Source organism: Equus asinus, chromosome 4 (assembly GCF_041296235.1).
Source record: "Equus asinus isolate D_3611 breed Donkey chromosome 4, EquAss-T2T_v2, whole genome shotgun sequence".
Lineage (NCBI taxonomy): Eukaryota > Metazoa > Chordata > Mammalia > Perissodactyla > Equidae > Equus > Equus asinus.
In genome coordinates, this window is record NC_091793.1 from 133,901,574 (window position 1) to 133,922,558 (window position 20,985).

Consider the following 20,985-nt stretch of genomic DNA (forward strand, 5'->3'; position numbering starts at 1 on the left):
TACCCAGACAGTGGAAATATGAGGCAATTATCACACAATCAATGCCATAGAAAAGCCTGCCCATCCAGCCATATCCAAATAACCACGTCCGAAAGGCATATTTACCTGTTAGGTTACTTTACTTTTTTTATGCCTAACATTCTGCAGAAGATCTCTTATCCCTTCTTTATTCTTTACAGAGAAAATACAATTAATTAGAAAAAATCTTCTGAAAAGTCCCCTAATTGAACCAGTACAGGGGTCAGAATCTCTCTCTCTGGGACACTGTTGACAATTTATATCTTCTTTTTCTTCTCCTTTTCCTCTGAATCTTTCCCCTCATCTTTTAAATTTGTCCCAGTATTTAATAGCATGCAATTTGCTACAGGCAGTGGGCTTTCAACGAATGTGTAAGATGAAGGCTTTACTCTCAAACACGTAAAAACAAACACCACCCAATTATCTTCTCTTGACCCTGTTCTCCCCTGAAAATGCCATTGGGCTTTATCTTTCCTTCTTCTCTTAGAATTACACCCCTGAACCAGTCCTCCTAATTCAGCTGCAACGCTTGGTGGCAATATCACCAATTACCGCCTTCCTGTGAAGCTTGAGTCAGTTTTTCATTCCTCATTCTCCTCAACCTCCTTCTTGAAATTCTCTGCCTCTTCCTTCCTTGGAGTCCCAGGTCCCCTCTTCCCAGTGCCTTCTCCCGAGTCCTTTTAGTTTCCATGGTAGCCACATCTCCAGAACCGGCTCCTCCCCTCTATTTTCTGTCCTGCTGGCTAACGCATCTCTCATTCTTTTGCACCTCCTATTGCTTTTCTTGGCACTAGCTTCTGCCCCTTTAGACCATTTTCACAAACTACTAGAAGTACTGTTCTTTTAAAAAAATGAGGTTTCTCCTCTACCTAAAAGTCTCCTGATGTGCCATTACTTATGAACAAAGGTGCCTACTTTATTTAAAACATAAATTGTCACAAGTGGTGATTTATATATATTAAAATGTTTTTGTCAGTATTTCAGGCCTAAGTAGCAATGTTGGGAAAATAATAATCCATAATGATAATACCTGGCATTTATTGAGAGTTTCTATGTTTTAGGCATTGTGCTAATTGCTTTAAATGCTTATTTTGTTTAACTCTCACAATAGTCCTATTAGGTGTTCTCTTCATTATCCTCATTTAACGACAAAAAAATTTGAGAGTCATAACTTGCTGAAGGTCACACAGAGAGTAAGTGGTGGATCTGAGATATGAGCCAGGACAGGCCTGACTTTAGATTCCCCGCTCTTAGCCCGATTCCACACAGCCCTGTGATATGCTGTGTTCAGAAAGTCACCAGCTTCTAGGACTGCCAGCAGTACTACCCTTAGACCAGGGAAGAAGAGCCGTCACCTGTGGCCCATACCAGGCTCTGTTCTAACACTTCCCCACAGGGTAAGAAGTCTCCTTTGCAAAGGGGACATGCTACCCAAAGCACATGTCCTCTCCTCTAAGGATGCTTGGAGTACCTGAAGCTCGAATTGCCTTCCCAAAAGGCTCTGTGCCCACTTCCAGGGCACACGCCTCTCTCCTGGGTCTGTTCTCCTGAGCAAAGTCCATGGTGTCAGAGTCCACGCTTCTTGTTGTGCCCAGGTATTGGCAATGTGCAAGCTGGGGTGTCCATAGACTTGTCCTTGAGGCCTCATGGAGTAGGAGAGAGCCAGGGCTGTCAAGAGAAAGGGAGCAGATCGCAAACCAGGGGCTGGGGCTGGGCTCTCTGCTCTACCACAGCCTAGCACAGAAATCCAAAAGACTAAAGATCCTAAAACCTGGCCTTTCAGGGAATAGAAAGGTAAATTTTTCCAAGTAGGACAGAGAATATTTTATTTTACAGTTGTTTAAACTTGACTGAGAATTTGTAAATATTTAGGCACACGGTATATGGGCCTCAACTGTTTGCTTGTCCCAGGCCCTGTGATTGTTAGAAGTGGGCCTGGATGTCAAGCTCTTTTTTTGACATTTAAAGCTACAGGCGACTGACCATCACAAAGCTTTTTTTCACGCCTAACACAATATTGTGTGGTTTGGGACAGTGTTTTTTTAAGTTTAGTATGCATAAGAATCACCTTGAGTGATGATTTTCAAAGTTTAATGCGCACAGGAATCACGTGGGCACCGTGTTAAAATGCCCGTCCTGATTCAGCAGGCTGCAGGTGGGGCCTGAGAGTCTGAATTTCTAACAAGCTCCCAGGTCATGCTGATCCTGTCATTCTTTGGACCACATTTTGAGAATGAAGGACCTATAGTACTTGTTTAAAATGCAAATTCTTGGGCATCACCTTCAGAAATTCTGATTAAGAGATCTAAAAGGGACCCAGATGGTGAACAAAACAGGAATTCTTAAGAAGCAACCCAGGTGGTGCTGGTAAGGTGGTCTGTAGCACATATTTCAAGAACAAATGCTTTAGAACATGCTTCTCAAACTTGACTATGCATATGGCTTACTGGGGATCTTGTTAACATGCAGATTCTGAGTTCATGAGAGGCTGCATTTCTGATGGGCTTCCAGGGGATGCTCATGCTACAGACCTGTCGACCACCCTCAGAGCAGCGAGACTTTAGGGGACCATCTCAGGGTCTTCATTGTTTGGCCATTTTGAATACAATTTATTTAACTGTGAAGTAAAGAGTGAGAAGGTGATTTGGGGTATAACGTCTATGGACAACATCCTCAATCCTTTGCTTCACAAATTTTATACAAACAATCTTCAGTGTCTTTGTGTGACACCAGATTTGCTGGTGGTCCCTTTCCTGAGCTTCTGTTGAGGTTTGGCCCTTCTTATATCCCTAATGTCAATAACAACTGGCTGATGCTGTTTGTAGATGTTTCTAAGAAGTACCTGTTATCCAATAGCTTGAATAGACACCAGACATTTCAGGCATTGGGACCAAAAAAGACATTTAACTTAATAACTGAGGAAGTGGAGTTCCCGTCTAGGAGCCCACGGAGGGATACTGAAGACCACGAGTGCATGTTGTGAAAGGTTATTAATCTCATAAACCGGGGACGAACAGAGGGCTAACCCAGATGCTGGAGTTTCTTTGGATAATCCATTTTACAGCCTGAATGTTAATTGTAGTATTTGTGATCAAATTAGTGACAGGCAGTGGGCACAGAGCAGCTCATAAAGGTGAATTAAGGTAATTCAGGGTTGTTAACAATGAAGAGAAGAGCTTGACTTTCTGCAATGCCCAAAGATGCTGTTTTGCTGAAGCCTAAAGCACCCAGGGACAGTCTGCATTCAACATGCTTCTATGAAACAATGGAGGCAAAGTCCTTAACCAGCTTCTTTAAGGTTTGTTAGACTAGGTTTATTATTTGGATCACCTATTACAAAATTGTGTAAAACCTTAAATGGTATTGTAAATTTTAATATCTCTTTATATCTGCCTGCTTTTAAATACTGGAACACACAAAATATTCATTAAACATTAAAACACAAAACAAACACAAGGGCAAGGGAATTGCCTGAAAAGTACTCTATAATTAAGCAAATTCTTTAAGCTGGTGGAATACGTTTTTTTCCTGCAATAATCCATAAAGCAGTTAGATCCACCTCTCCATGAGTGAGAATATTAGTTTATTGAAGTGATAGAATGATGAAGGAATAAAATGTACTTGATTCCTAAGAATATTCCCTCAAAAATTTTAAAATTTCTTTACCATTCAATGGCAATAGACAGGATTCTCTTTAATTTATATCACAGATATTCCACATACTTCAGTATGTGGAAACAAGAAACTGAGAGCCCTTCAAGGTTATCTACTCCAAGCTTGTCAGCATGTGGTCCCCAGACCAGCAGCATCAGCAAAATTTGGGACGTTGTTAGAAATGCAAATTCTCAGGCTATATTCCTAACCAAATGGGTTCAGCCCAGAAATCTGTGTTTTAGTAAGCCTTCTGATGATTCTGGCACGTGCTCAAATTTGAGAACCACTAATTTATACCAATCTCTTCCAATTCAAATTAATTCAACAGATACTTCTTGTACCTCAAGAGGAGGAAGCAGAACCTTTGGCCCAGAAGAGATTTTAGTGGAGAAATTTGATCACGAGCATAGAACTTTAAGATGACGCTAGAATGGCTTCAGACCCCCTACAAAAACTAAAATCTTAAGTGATTCGTAAACAGAGGTGTCTTTTTACTTTTTCACTAAATACAGACAAGAAGAAACAAAATCAGCCCTAACAATAGAGTAAGAAGCAGGGTCTTTTTGCCTCCATGATGAGGGTACTCTGACTCTAGAAGGAGGGCTGGAATAGGATCAATTATCTAGAAAGCTGGTAAGAAAAATGAACAACTTAAGAGGGAAAAGGTAAAATGAGCACAGAATGTCATAAAACCATTTGAGAGCAGCCCCCAAGACAAGGGGGTGTCGAGTGGGGATGTGTGGCCAGGAGGGGAAGGGAAGTCTGCGCCTTGAGGGATTTCTCATCATCATCATTTTACCCTGGGCCTTGAGATACACAGTGTTCTCTTCTTAAATGACAGAAAAATTCATGAATGAAGGTGAGAGAGTTGTTTCACAGAATTAATGATCTCAATTGAACTGTCTGGCATTTATTATTTACAGAATTTCTCATATTAATTTTTGGCACAAGAGTACGTTAGTAGATTGCATACCATGGGCAGGAAAGGAGGTTTTTGAATTTAATTTATTTCATGAAAGCTAAAAATTTCACACTGATTTATAAATGTACAACGGGATAAGATTCAATGAGCCTTGATGAGACAGAGCTGAAATAATTCAGAATCAGGAGCCTGAAATATTATAGGCGGTTTGTTCATCTCTGAAATCTCATCCTGTTATTTAAATTCCTCTAAGTTCATTAATCCCATCTAATAGCAGCTGATGCAAATCCACTTGGACTTTGGGGAGGAAAAAAATAATGGGCCATAATACTCTTGTGCCACAGAAAATAATACAATTATTTTTACTTTGCAAGAGGTCACAATTGAAGAGTTTGAGATTTTGAGCTGCCATAACTACAAATTTAGCAAAAAGTAGGCATTTAATGATAGAGTTCACTTTGGTGGTTTAGGTTTTATTTTGAATGTTTTGTCTTAAAAACACTAATGCTGAAATGTTGTCTCAAATCTTTATTTTCAAATCACTTATTATATTACCATAAATTATAGGGTGCAGTAAAGGCCAGATTTAAAAGAAAGCACACTTTACTGTCTCATTTTTCTATAAATAACGTGACACTTTATGAAATAAGAATTATCATAAAAGTTTCTCCTTTTTTTCTCCTATAACTCCAGTTGCAAGCCCTGAGCTCTGGCCTTCCTCCAAGTAGCTCAGTGGACTATTCCAAATATAGGAGCATAATGGGTAGAGGTTAACTGTAGGAAGTCTGAGAAAAATGGTAATCTATAATTTCACCACAATTACAATGTTTCCCTTAAATAATAGTTAAGTCCAAGGGGTGAGTGCTAACAAATACCTTTTAAAGATGCTCTTATTACTTTCATTGTTGTGATGCATTTGCACTCTCCACATACGCCATTAGAAGCAGTAAAAGGCCCAGGCTTTGACCCACGGAGGTTTAGAGGCTGTGGTTAACAACCAAGCAGACGCTCTCAGCCCATGGGCCCGTCCTTGAGGGTGGAGCACATTGTTATCTAGAAGGCAAGGCCATGCCACATTTACAGGAAGCAAAGCCAGCAAAGCTAAGAGACTCTTTGTCAGGATTAAGCAGGCCTCCAGCTAAGCCTCTCGGGGGAGAAAATAATGTTTGGCTCAGTTGGGATGACTCAGAGAAAACCCTTCTTTTTTCCAACAAAGAGATAAGATAGCTAAAGATCCTCCAAGTTAGTGGGTTTAGGTGTAAATCCTATTTTGTCTGTTTTATACCCTGCCTTTGAGAAAGGAAAATTTATAAGTGAAACAATCTCTTGGGTAAAGAACACAATGGGTCCCACAGTGTGGGAATATGCTAAGTGGAATAGGTTCCAGGCCCCAAGAATCAAGGCAGAACATGTGAGCTGCACGTTTAAAATGAACGGTGAGCAGTGAGTGAGCCGAGCATCCCTAATTAGACCTGTAATTTCTGTTAGCAGACTTCAGGATCTCTGTTTATCTAATATCTTGGGGACAAAGACAGGTCTGTTTGGAGGGAAAATTCTCCCTGGGATCAGTGGACAGAGGGAACAGTGAAACACAGACGACTGTCCTGGATGGATTTATTGGTCTATTTCGGGAGCGTCCTTCTGTCCCCACTGTCACACACTGTACTATTATGGATTGTGATTAGGGACGGGATCAGGAGTTTTGCCAGGTTTAAAACCCACACAAAATTGTAGGGTTAGAGTCTGAAACAAAATTCCAGCTTCTTGGTGTGGAGTTTTTCTACTTATGGCAAAATGTGGCTTCCGGGAGGGTGAGTTAAGATGCCTCAAAGGGAAAAAATTCTTCCAAAGGAACATTTTGATAATTCAAGTGTAAATAAATATAAATCCAAAACACATTTTTAATTAAAGGGAAATTGCTTAGAAAAACATATTTATATCCACTCCTCTTCCGCACACACTCACTCGCAAGCCCCTCAAATAAAGTTCAAAAGGGGTAGCATGGGAAAAGGAGAGTTTATAAATCCACACTGGATTGCCTCTTTCAGATAGAGTCCCAGAAGCAGGCGTTTGGAGTACACATAAGACTTACTAAAGGAATGCTAAAAAGTGTTGTTCTGTGTCACAATAAATCGTATTAAATAAAATAAAAGTAACTGGTTATGAAACTTTGTCGTCATTTCCCCACATTAAACATACCTAAATTTTGTACTTTTATCTTAAGAACCTGATCTTTCCACAATCAGGTTTTCCACTTCCCACGAAGTCCCTGCACTTTGAAGGCCACAATTCTGCATTTTTACCTGTTTCTGTTACTATTCCATTACACTGAGGAGCTAGAATTACTGGATGTGAAATGTGAAGATTTAGTTTTAGTTTTGTTCTTTCTTTCAAGCTCTTTTCCTCTTCTTGTGGCTTTTGAGGTAGCTTATAATTATGTTTCATAAAATGCTTTCAGGCCTAATTTCTCCATATATAGATATATAAAAATATATATAATAAGCAACCATTCAGAGGGAAAGACGACAGGAACAATGGGAAAGGGAAAATATGAAAAGGAGTATTCAGTTGCCCTCAAACATTTGGACTATCTATCTATGGTCGAGTATTTTTTCTTTAAACCCGGCTTCAAAAGGAAACCTAAAGACACTGATACATAACCTCTTGGAGAGCTCTCAGCGGCTGCCTACAAGGACAGGCAGAATTTAGTATTTGTTTCACTATCTATACAAGAAAGTCCAAAGGAAGTTTCGCTGGTGGAAATGAAGCAATTAAAAGAGCACATAGAAGTTAGCCTTGAATTTTTATTCTCAACTGTGTTTTCTACTATGTCCTTCTACCCCCATACAGACACCTGTCTCCCCCTTTAGACTGAAGTCAAGTGAAGGGGTGTATCTTACTCATGTTGATATCCTCACTGTCTACCACTGGACATAGAACTTACAGGAGGTACCTAATAAATGTATTTGAAAAAAAGTTTTGTATATTTTATGTGTGTCTGTGCATGCATATTCCTCCTCTGGGCCCCAGAGTGACAAAAGAAAGCCATTGCCTTTGAAATCCTTCATAACGTCTAGGACTGTTGTGAACAAAAATACCACCAAGTTATGTCTAAACTCCACTAGTTAATCACGTGTGTATTTACACAGAACCTAATCAAAAATTGACCCAAATATTTTAGAATCTAAATCTAAGAGGCTTATAATCACATTTACCATACAATTCATGATTATTTTCTTCCCATTAATAAGAATATCATCTGTTTAAGACAAGATGGGCTTGAGATCTGATTTTGGTTTTAATTACTAATGACACTTGCCTGTAATAATGAATTTGTAAAACGCGTTTGGAAACTATTTTAAATGGAATAAATACTTTTTTTTTTTTTCAGTTCAAAACCACGTGTAGTCCAAAGGCAAAATCAGTAACTATGTCTGATTCATTTACCTGGACTTTGAATATATTATTTTCATTTATATGTGAATCCCAAGAAACTCAGTAAAAGAACACTTTGGGGGTCTCAAAACTGTATCAGCTTTCATTGAAAGAAACAATTAAGAAATCAAAGGATTATATAAGAAATCACAGCTAAACCTTTCTTCTGAATTCCAAATTTCAATCTGTACTTTATTTGTGGTGGAGGGAGCCTTTTCTATTATTTTAAATAAATATTTGGTATTTGACATTAAGTTGCAAAGAAGGTCTTAAACTTCTACTTTTAGGGGAAAAAAAGAAAGCTATTTAGTTTTCTTTGCCATTCAATGCTTACTGTCACACTAATCGAGAGATAATTTAGCAGTAAGATGAAGCCTCACGATTTCTTTTTGCTTTAACTGAATTTCTTCTTTTCAAGTTAATGATTAAACACATTGAGTAGCATAATTGGGGGAAAATGAGATTTCCCAGGCAATGAATGGCTTTCTGATAGATTACAAATTTATTCTGAACAGATAAGCTACTGTATTTTCAATTGGACAATCAAAATATAATTTTACTTCAAAGGAAAGGGAGCAATAATTGAGTGCCTTGACTCACTTCATATTTATGGCTATTTCCCCATTATAGAATACAGTTGGACATAGTTTTATATTCCTATGAACTGAACACATTTTTTCTGCACATGGAACTCACTCCATAAAGAGGCGTATTGTACAGTAGACAAAATGAGAGGCATATAAGAATCAGGTCAATGGCAATAAACCATTCTTGCTAAGTGTTCAGTTGCCCTCTCAACAGAATAAAGACTTTCTTGGGTTATCTTTCCTTAGAATCGCCTCCTTTGCCCCTGTAGTTTAGATATTCACATATTTGTATTTAAAGGCGTCTAATTTTTCTTTAAAGAGCCTGAGGAATATGGGAATACATACTTATAACACCAATTCTAAAGATGTGAATAACAGGCCAAGGTTGTGCAAAAAATAAACTTAAAAATGTTATTTGAAAATCAAAAATCTGAAAAAACATTGAAATGGCAGCCAAATTCGTTACATTAATGGCTGCAGATATTTGGGAGGGAACTTGAGAGGGCAGTGAACAAACCGCGTAATCTTGCTGTGAAAGGGTCTGTCCCTTAGTCACATGTAGTCATCCTCAAGCCAAGAGCAGTGAGGACGCACAAACAGATGCCAGTGTAGACACAGGGGGTTAGTTTTTCCATTTAGCACAGGCATATCTAAAACTAGGCTTTGCTTAGCCTCCTTGTTATTATCATTTAACATTTATCAGATGCCAACGATGCATTTTATGATGAATAAAACATCAACTGCTCTTGATGAATCCTACATGCTGTTTTTATATAAAGGGCAAACCTACACCTCTAACATTGGGATAAGAATCAAGTTGATATTACTCTTCAAAAATAATGCATGAGGTCCTTGTTTGGAGTTTTCCTTGAATCTGTGATTAAATAAGCCAAATTGCACTGCTGTCAAATGTTATGGTGTATATTGCAGGTACCATAACTTCTTAGACTTTTTCTCAATTTATGTTGTTAAGACCTAAGGTTCAAGGAGTCTGACCTTTGGGGAACAGGCTGGTATCACTCCAAAGGAATGAAAAATCAGAAACTATGAATATTCACTTTGATATACAAAAGACAGGTCTAGAAGAGATTCTGAGAACAGTTCATTCTGTCACGTGGTATTTATTGAGATTATGTATACTATAAGCTAAGAACAAGACTCATTCTAAGTGGGGGGATACCAGGGCTACAAATATGTAAAAGAGAACTGTACTCCACTTTCACACGGACAGGGAATTGGACACCTGGGGACCCCTAACAGCTAGTGCGGAGTGGGATGAAGGAGAGGAAATTCTTCCCCAAGGAGGAATGTGGTTGAGCTGAGTCTTAAAAGACTAATGGAAATTAGCCTGTCCAATGGCTAGAGGTAGAGTGTTCAAAGAAGAGGAAATGATATATAAGTCGAGTAAGAGAAGCAAAGGAGACCTCAGGGCATCAAGGCAATTGCCAACACTGTGGTAGGCTGGGGCATGCAGGGGAGCGGTCCTAAGTGAGGCTGGAGCAACGAGGGCAATTCTGGAGAACTTTGTAGGATGCTTTGGGATTTACACTGACAGCACTGCGTATCTTTTGAACACTTCCAAGTAGGTGAGTGCCATCATCTGTTTTACATTAAAAAAAAAAAAATTATTGGCACCCTGGAGAAGATTTTTGAAGAAGGTAGGATTGGAATGATTGGAGATGAATGATTGGTGTTTTAACTTATTTTGAGGTATCACCATGGTTTATCTCTTCAGATCTAATTCCTATACCTAGTAGCACCATTTGAGATCTTTGAGAAAATAGGGACCACTGGCATGCCTTGTTGGAACGCTTCCTCACTCAGCCCATGGGCTTACAGAGAAGGCACCAGAACCATGACTATTCCACAAGGTCAAAATAAAGCAGAGAATGTTTTCCTCTGTAGTGAATGGCCTCGTCATATGCTATCTGGCAAGTCACATTGCTTCCCATTTCATTATAAAAATCATTGCCACAGTTTCACTATGGGACTTATTAAATCTTTCTTTGATGCTGCCATATTTCATCAGTAATTGTGGTCCTTCTTCAACAATCTCATTATGACCAGCAGCTATTAGTAATATTTATTTTGTTTACCATATGCCAAGCACTGTGATAAGCATATGCACACATCATTCTAGTAAATCCTCCAATAACGGATGAGGCAGATGCCATCATCATCATTATCATCATCTTATCCCCATTTTGCATACGAAAAACTGAGGCTTAAAGGAGTTATGTGATTTGCTCCCAGGCAACACCAGAAAGGGGCAGAGACAGGACAGGAACTCTCAGCAGTTTTACACCAAAGCCTCTGCCCTTGATAATTTTTATGTCGTGCCTGTTCGAACCAGTTTCCACCAGAATCTTTTAACTTTTAACTCTTGTTTCTAAAATATTTCTCTTTAAAAGATGATACACTCTCCTTTAAATGAAAATATTTCAGCATCCTCAACAGCATTTTTTAAATGAACTCTATAGTTTTGTCTGTCTGGCGTCAATTGGCCCTTTAAGTCTCTCTTTTGTTTTTTGCAACCTTGGTCTCATTTGTATTTTAAATAAAGATCTTTCTTCCTGTGGAGTCCACACAGGCCAGTCTTGGGACATCCTTACGTTGCAGCAGAGGCTAAAAATGGAAAATTCAGGGTCCTTTACTGGACTCTGGCTTTATAATTGCCTCTGTGGTGCTCTCACCACATTCCCAGATGTGCAAGAGAGACAGACAGGGTAGTGAGGGAAGTAAAATGTTAAAATAAGGCTAAGCAAACAGTTTGCCCAACAGATGTTAACCCAATTCATAATTTAAAAGTTCCTATTTCTGTTCACCACTTAGACAATGGACATTTTAATTTCTCCTCCAAAATTGCCTGTGAATTAGGTTCAGAGAGCTAAAGTCATCAATATTTCCATCCAACTTTTTTCCTAGTCATAGGTCAAAGAAACAAAAGGAGCATGTTTTCTTTTTATTTGAAGCATAGCATTATTATGAAGCCTTGTTAGGACTTAGACAATTTGTTTAAATATGTCTTCTTAGTTAATATGGTTACCAGGACTAGATTTAATCAAGGCTGAATAACTTATTGTTATAGCACAAATCCCACTGGAAAAGCAATACCCAAGAGTTACATTTACATAATTTTAAATAGAATAATTGAAATCAACTATGACCAGCACATTTTTTACCCAAGTCACTCTTCATAGTAAGCTTTATCCGTAGATGGAATTTAGGAGGCCTTAAAGAAACAGGGTGAGTTTAGTAGAGTAGACTAGCATCCTCCCTTGCTGAGGTCTGTTAGCAGAACATTTAGAGCTGTTACAATGAGGAGAGGAAAAGAATATTTGCATGAACTCTAAAACTACATTTGACAAATTATTTATCTGGCAGAATTGAGTTTAAAAATGTGAGTCTCCTAATCTCTAGTCTTATACTCAAACCACAAGAAAGTTGCACCCCCACATCTTCTCCCATCTTGGGTCCCACAGTCGCTCCTGCACCACAAGACGCACACACAGCACCAGCTGCCGGGTGCAGGGAGGGAAAGCTGACACAAGTGCCGGTAAGAATGTTGGTGGTAAAGGCATATTGGAGGAGCTAAAACAATTGCAAGCCTAGCCCTTGTGCTATAAACAGGCAGGAAATAGAGAACAAAGGCATATGGAAAAGAACAAAGGAAATAAAACCCCTGAGAAAATCTACGGCGTAACTGAATGTTAGGTGAAAGCTCAGGATAAGGAGCTTTCTTTCAAAGACAGAAATTTCTTTTCTGATCTTGTATTAGTACTTGTAGACATCCATATTTTTTTCTTTGAGTATCCCAGTTATAATTGTAGGTGTATCTATCATAAGAAAGAAGTAGGATGACGATGAAGATTTAAAGACATTTCGTAGAATTATAGGATTAGAGACCTGGACATGACCTTAGAGACGAAATCTTCAAAGACTTACATTTCACAGATGAAAGAAAAATAACAACGACTGAGGATCAGACATTTTCCCTGAACTACCTTGGGTTATATATGTTAGCTCTGGATTCTCGGTTGCCCTTTCAGTTACGTGATAACCGAGGTGTGTCAGAGACACTGAGAGTATTTGAATGCTTCAATAGTTGGGGCAACACATATGTTTGGCAGAATCACAATTAAAAATTTGACAACCTTAAAATGATTCCTTCAACCATATCAAATTTATACTTTCTATTATTTTTTACTGGAAAATGGTGTCATGGAAATATCTTTGCTTTGGAAAAATTTCTATCTTTTTCATTTTTAAATCTCGGTTTCCAACAAGTCTGTGAGTACAAATGTAATTTTCTCCCCTCCCATTTTGGACTTTTGGTGAAAAAGTATAATTGCAAAGATATATATGAGGAAGTTGGGGAGTTTCTAGAAAGCTACGGCATAAAGAATTTTTGTTATTAAAGCAGTACGAATGTGGATTTTACTAAAGTTACTTTGTAACCACAAAAATTTTACACAGGTAAATATTTTAACATTGACGTCTAGCTGCAATATTTATGGATTTAACTATCCGTGAAAATGAAACCAAGTAGGTAATCAATTTTGTTGTCTACTCTATGTATCAGTTATTATTATATATTTTCATTATCTAATATAATACAAATTATTATATATTTCAAACACATATTGAAACTAATTAGAGTGAGGAAATATTGTAGATTTTTTCTTCTCTTTTTCTGATCATTTTTAAGCTGTAAGACTGTCTCATTACGATGACTTTGAATCTTATATTAAAAGATAGACTTTGAAAACCCAGTGATTGTTTTTAATTCCCCCCAATAGATGTTTTTAACTTTATTGCATTTTTCTAGTCATACCAATAGAGAGAAAGGTAATACCTATATAACCGAATAGATGGAAAGATTTTCCATACTAAACCCACTTGCCTCCTCATTGGGGTCCTGAGAGAAGGAAAAAAATTAAGTCCTAACTGGGCTCTCATTTGTATGAGGGAACCCAGGGCAAACTTTCATCCCCACAAAGAGTGACATATCCCAGAAACCAAAACCAAATAAACAAACAAAAAGATTCAGCAGAAGGAGTGAACAGGCTGTTTTCCTGCTGACTCCTGGGGCTGGGCTGTCACTGAGCAGAAGAGCAAAAAATGGGCCGCTCCATGCAAGAAAGGGGCACACACATTCAACAAATAAGCCACACGGTTAGAGACTTTGTTACCAAGTACAATTAAACTGAAAAAGAAGGTTTCCTTTTGACTGGAGGATCACGTATCTGAAGCACAAAGGCCGTCCTGAAAGATGGTCCTTTCATATTGCTAACTGAGCAACGCAGACTTTTTTCGACCATAAGGCCCATGTTCACAATGAAAGTGAAATAATTATAAAAATTATAAAAATCTCTTTGAAAAAAATTCTACTTCCCATGTCTGAATCTATGAGAGAAATGTGAGGTGGGAGCAGAGACGTGAAGGAGAGAGCAAAGAAAAAAATATGTTTTAGATCATCAGACATATCATGACTTCAAGACCTGAGAGAAGCAATGGAACAGAGAATTAGGTTAACGTTTAGAATTCCTTTGTAGTAAATAAATCTAATTCTATACTAAGCAGATTCTTTAGCTGAATACCTGAATTTCTAAAGAATGCATTTTCTACATATTTGGAGTCTAAGAGCAAATCACAGACAAGTGGGCAAAGAGAGTAAAATGACTCTCATTTTGTATATTTATATACATACATATGCATATATATATATATACGTATGTCTTTATATATTCAAATATACATATGTATATGTATCTATGTATCCATATATATGTATCTAGATGAATGTGTGTATGTATTATATAGGTGTACATGTGTATAAAGTATCCACATATGTCTTTATATCCTCATATATGCGTATGTCTTTAACTTCTATGGAGTACCGGTTTTTAGGAATTGCTCAGGTAGTATGTGAAAAGGTATTGTTGATTCAGTAGATGGCAGTCTTCCCACTGAGCCAATAAAAACCATTATGGAAATCACATTTTAAGAGAGGGAAAAATTAGTTTTGAAGTTAAGATCCAGCTTTTCTGACACTAATTATCAAAGATTACGTTGAGTTTAAAAAAAAATTCAGAGTCTTTATGTTGATGTTAAACAATTTAAACTAATTATTCCTAACATCAACTCAATGAGACAAGTCAGAGCTATTCGTCTAATTATTAGAACAAGAAGGAGAATAAAGGCAGGGCTTTCCCCTCAGACCTCTGAGCGCTCACATGCTAGGTCAGAAAGGAAACTGATTCATTTAGGCCCCTGGACACGGAGCCCAAAGTCTTAGCACCTGTCTGACTTTAGAGCGTCCATCAAACAGAGAAATATACAAACAAAAGCACAACCCCTTCCTCTTCTGTGTGCTGCCCTGCCAGAGTTTCGGAGGAAGATGAGATGGAAAACTTTGCTAGACTCTCTGCAGAGGGCTTTGTTCTCCACTCACCTTACAATCCTGGGCAAGTTCCTTAGACTCTGGAGACCGAAGTCCTCCCTCCGTGACAGCAGGGATAATAAAAGCCCCATCACAGGACTGCCGTGAGGATGAAGAGCAAACTTAGAGCGGACGCTCAGGAGAAGTTTGTTTCCTTTCCTTTCTGTTCTCCCTCTTCCTAAAAATGATCTTGGGGAGATACATATGTATATATTCAAATATGTGGATTTTTAATTAAAGTGAATTAAAATTAATTTTATTCTGATAATTTTAAGCTTCCTCTTGTGAAAATTGGCACTACTCTGTAAGGAATGTGGGCTCAAGAATCCAAAATCAGGGGTCTTGTCACTATTTTAAATTATATATATATATATTTTTTTACTTTATGGCATATTCACAGTATATTGATTATTATGTTTTGTACTATGTGGGAGTTTGTGTGAATTAATCTTATGTGAAAATGATATTTTACTTCCATTATGAATATGTTATTTAATATTTAGTATTTGAAAAGAAAAAGTAAAATTAGATCTATTCATTGTGGACACTAAGCAATACTTTGGAAGTTATTATAAAAAGAAAAATCCTAAATATATCTGTTGTCTTCTTTCACCGTCTTCCCCATCCAAGTATACCACAAGGACTTATTATTTGTACTCTAGCAAGTGGGAATTATTATAAAGCAACAGAATCCCATTGTTCCTAGGTCTACTAATATTTTTCTGAATAGTATTATTAATTCAATATCAAATTGACTTCTGATTATATATGAAGAGTAAAGAATATTTTACATTTAATAGTCTATTCCTTCCTAACAAACTTAAAATAGCTTAAAACTTCTTTGCCCAGTGAAATGTCACAGGCTACTCCATTTCATCTGTTTCTTCAGCTGCCTGCCCTTGATGCCTCAATTCTGGAAAGCCCATGAACTTTGCTGGATAACCACCTGAGAGAGCTGATGTTCTCCCAAGTTCCGATCTGTTCTGATCCATGAAACAGAAGACACTGGTTTACACTTCTGAAGAACAATTCCTCTGCCATCTCAATAATTTGGATAGTTAATGAAAAGACAGATCAAGCTCTGTTACTCTGAGAGTAAAGCATTTATCATGGGCAATCTCAATTTTTGAAAGAGCTGGGAGGAGAAGGGTTTTTTTCATGCCGATCCTGCTGTAGCAGAGTGAGTGCTGGTCAGGGGGCCGCCTGGCACAGCCCCATTACTCGGAGGCACAGGCAGAGTTTCCTCTGCTGTTAGGACCTCCACCGTTCCTGTATTGTTGGTCAGAAAGCTAACTGCTATAAGGAACTGTTCCGTGACTTTTTGTTTGGGGGTTTTGTTTTCTTTTGTTTTGTCAAGGTAAGGTAGATAAGAGTCATTGTCACCAATACATATCTGAAATTTCATTCCTTAAAAGCTTTTCATGTCACTTCTCTTACTCCTTCAGTGTCACTGCTTTCAAAGTAAAAATAGGACATATTTTGAAAGCGACAAAAAGGTGGGATTGGGGAAGCCTGGAATGCAGATCTGCGAGAACAATATTCCTCCTGGTACTTTTCCGCAGCAGCGGGAGGGGGTGAACTGTGCAAACAAAGGGACGGTTACTAAATGAGATAAATGAAGCCTGCTGGAGGAAGCGCCTCCCCTATTGTTGGCATCTTTTTAATTCACTCTAGCCAGTGTATGCCCCTCCGACCCATTTCTTATCAAAATAGGTGTACTTCAGTTAACAATATTCAAGTCATCAGTCACTGTGAAGAATTGTGAGTTTCTTGAATGTGAGGATGTCAACTCATTTTTCTCTAAATTCTCCACCCTAAGCAGAATGCCTTACACACCGCAGGCTTTCCAAAAAGTGGCTGCTGAATGAATGAATGCATAAGTGAATGAATGATGTTCTCTGATCACAAACTTAACGGGATTAAAATGAACTCAGGGTAGAGATTGCTGATCTGAAGATTCAAATCCTGGTATGTATCTGTAACGCAAGTTGCTCAACAATCTTACAAATACTCTGCTATCCCCAGCTATGACATGCAATAATTTTTATTCACTTATTTCTAAATATCACTGTGGTTTGGATTAACTAACCTGTATAAACCCTATCTCCACTTAAAGGCTTGGTAGCACCCATGAAAGTGAATTTATCATCGCTCTCAAACCATTCAAACACCGGGGATGCCTTTCCAGCATTTAGCTCTGTTGGCAAATAGATCCAAAATTCCAATGCTTTTGCCAAAAGTTGGGAAAATATTCAATTATATGCTAGTCTTAGTCTCCAGATAAGAAGTCGAGTTTTGTTGATGATATATTGATATACAGCATTTCTATGCTCAAAGCAGCTTTGCTCACCTGATTGCTAATTAGGGTCAAGGCCTTCTGTTTCATAAGCCGAATTTCTCACTGTGGCTACTATGAGCTATAACAGTGATTGATACCAGGATATGACTTACGCTTATAGGCTTAAACAAACACAGGAACAAAGAAACACACCTAAGTAAGCACAGGGAGCTAAGTGGTGCCCCACAAAAGCACCTGGGTAGCTTCTGACCCAGTCAGAATGGATCTGTGATTAGTGGTATGATCACTGACTTTCCTGTCGAACCCACTGGTGTGCACTTGTAATCTCCCCTCCTCTGGTTCTGAATTAGACCTCTTCTACAAAACGCCTAAATTTTTGACCCATTCAATTAATATAGTGTTTTTTTAAGTTAATTTTACAAAATATATGCAAACATTATTCTCAGACACAAATTATTCTCAATACAATTTCTACCTTCATTGCCATGGCTCCAGAAGATGCTATGGACCCAGAGAAAAAGCAAAATCATCCAACATGTCATGAAATGGTAGCTCACTTTCCCACATTTCTCATTGAAAACAAATTTGGAATGGTACTTTTAACTCCCTTTTAGGTTATCAAGATGATTGTTTTTTAAACTTATAAATTAAGGAGATTCTCCCAAAGGGAAACTATACCTAGGATTTCTTATGCTGGGTATGCAATCTTATGCACATAAATAGCCAAGAATTAATAAAAAGGGAGACAGATTTCATCACACTCTGAGAATTGGGTGGTTGAGAAAAACATAAATATGTTGTCTTGAGCTTAGCAAATCTTTTAGGAAAAAGGGGATTAAAAGGAGATGGGGGGAGGGGGGGAGAGAGAACACCCACTTCGGCTGAGATCATACCAAGCACTCTTTTCTGTGTTTGGATTTTTCTGCTCAGGGTCTTAACAACATGATGTATGTGATCTAAGAGTTAAGCCAAGATAAAATGCTCAATCTCCACCTTTCTGGATATCAAAGAGAATTCATAGAATGATGGCACTGAGTTCTTCCTGCCATTGCTTTTCCTAGCTGGTACTGTGGGCTGTGGGACAAAAGAAAGCAGGCTAGAAGTAGAGATATTGTCTTCACTTGGTTCCTTCACAGGTTAGAATCTCCTCAATGGTCTTCAGAGCTTGAGCTAAGGCCCTCCCATCTGGCCGAATGGCATAGTTACCCGAAGCTTCACGAACTGGCTCTAAAGGACCAGGTTGACTGCTTCCGAGGGCAGAGTCAGTATGCCAATAGATTACCTGGTGTCACTGGAACTTGCCATGGCTCAGCAGAGCCAAAAGGCATGCTCCATCCAGATCTCTTTAAATAATTCAAGTTACACATAAGTGATGCCCACTACAAGTATGAATTACATTATCCCCATGAGAACTGTGGTATGCAAATGCGTTGGGAAGATTCCTCACAGGTAACTCATAATAGAAATTTGCCTCTACTCTGGTTCTTTTTGGAAACGGTACATTGACACGACTTAGCTAATTTGAAAGAAGATTATCTTCTAACAGCCTCCTCATCAAGAATATTTACTAAACATTGATAAGCCTAATTAAGTACTTATTGACTATTAAAATTTTAATGATAAATAATTCGTATTATGATAGCATTATATAAAACTTTCTTGAAAATTTTGTCTCAATCTTTTCATCATCTGATGAAAAATTACCCACTCCAAACACAACTGTTAAATAAAATTAGCCAAGTAACACTAAGAACTAAGGACAGCTGATTATTAAGAATCACAGAAATCTTTACGAACAGAAACAAAAGTTGAAAACAGGCATCTAAAGAATCTCCTTATTGTCCGCGATGCATTACCAGTCTTAGCGACAGACTGTAGGCTGGAAAGGACAGACGAGTCATCAGCAATCTTTCTCAAGCACTTTCTTGTTTGTTTTCAGTTTTAAAATATCTTTAAAAGGACTGACTTGAACTTAAAACTCATTGCTCTCCTGACACTGTTAAAAATACATTTTCATATCACTTCCCTATTTGCTTTGTCACCTTTTTAAAAGGAAAAGTTGAAGATTAAAATTTTATATGCTTTTATTACCAAGTTTCCAATACGTGTGGCATCTTATAAAACCTATCACTGGGCCTCACCCATGGCTTTTTGCTAGTTCTAGATCAGTTCAGCTATTGTTACGGAGGCAAGATCGGCTCTAGGGTAGACTGGTGTTCCCCTCACAGGTTCTTTCACACGCTGAATTTGGATGGTGTTTACAGCATACAGCAAGATAGCGCTGAAGGATGTCGAGGGTTTAACAGGCCACAGACCTCTTGCCCCATTTTCATGAATAACTCATGGAATTATCTCAGACTCTTTTCCATTGGGAAGCAAAATTTATTATAATACTTTATATGTGTTGACTTTTCCCTATTGTTACGCCGCTCAAGACTTTTTTCCTCCAAAGTCTTACCTATTTTATAAAATAAAAAAGTCTGTTACTTCAATAAAGGCGTAAACAGTTTGTGGATTGGACTCTTTTATGAGGTTATTTAAAGTCTGAGCTAAATCAAGCAATTGGCTCCCAACAGGATGGAGCCAAGCAATATATCACTAGCTGGCAGCACTCATTTATTTTTCTGAAATTTTCTATTTCTTTCTTACCCAATGCACTTTAATTCACAGGGTATATCATATTGCCCTTATTTTGAAGAATATTTCTTAGTAAGATAACTATTGTGAATCTAATTGGAAACGAGTAAAACTGTGTACTGTTGCATGCTCCTGTACAAATAGATACAAATATTTCAAATGTACAGTGTTGACTAAATAATTTAAAAGTTGTTGATAAAATTGGAAACAAATGTGAGTCTCCTGAAGGCAAGAGATTGTGTATCTTACTTAGTTTCAGCAACCAGTTCAGAGTTTCACACCTGGGAGTCGTCATCAAATGCAGTTTGTTGAATGAATGTTCTCCCACTAGAAATCAGAATGGTCTCTAACAGTCTTCCTCTACCTCAGTCCTGGGTGGCGTTGTACCCTCTTCAGATTCAGATTAAGGACGGGAGAATTATCAATAGTTAAGTGGTTCTCTCCCCTCACATTTGGCAAGTTTCTAACCTTTGTACTGACTGAAAACGATTTAGGACTTCCTTTCTCTTGAACCCTTCTTGTTTTCCTTTTGCAGACACCACCAGTGATAAAGCTAGCCCCAGGAGTTGGAACCCGGGCTCTCCCTCTCACTGGGTGGGTGAGGCACAATCAGGCAGCTCAAGGGCTCGCGCACAGCAGCACCATTGCAGGAAAGAGCAGGGCCAGACTGAGGCAGCTGTGCCCAGGGAAGGGGCAGTAATCCGTAAAAGTAGCAGCAACGCCCTTCAGGAAGACACACTGACGGGTCACCTGTGAGCCCCGTGAGCAGGGGTAAGGCACTTCATACAGCTTCCCTGGGGCAGATTCCTCAGTCGAAGACACTAAGGCATTGGTTCTTTCCTTGGGCCGCACCTGAAAATTACCTGGGGAACAATTAAGAAATATTCATTCCTACGGACTCACCTCAGATCAATTAACTCAGAATATCCCCCAGCATGGAGACTGTTTTTCAAGTCCCCCATGACACTCTCGCTCAGCTGGGGTCAGGAAC

General features: G+C 38.4%; 1 long non-coding RNA gene across 2 annotated transcripts in view; it reads right to left on the reverse strand.

The window, feature by feature from the left end:
• Window positions 1–15,210, reverse strand: part of LOC139045199 (uncharacterized) — a 101,733-nt gene extending 86,523 nt beyond the window's left edge. For both annotated transcript variants that reach the window (XR_011503096.1, XR_011503097.1), the window contains exon 1: window positions 15,071–15,210. This is a non-coding gene — a long non-coding RNA (uncharacterized lncRNA). The remainder of the gene's footprint in view (window positions 1–15,070) is intronic.
• Window positions 15,211–20,985: the final 5,775 nt, after the last annotated feature.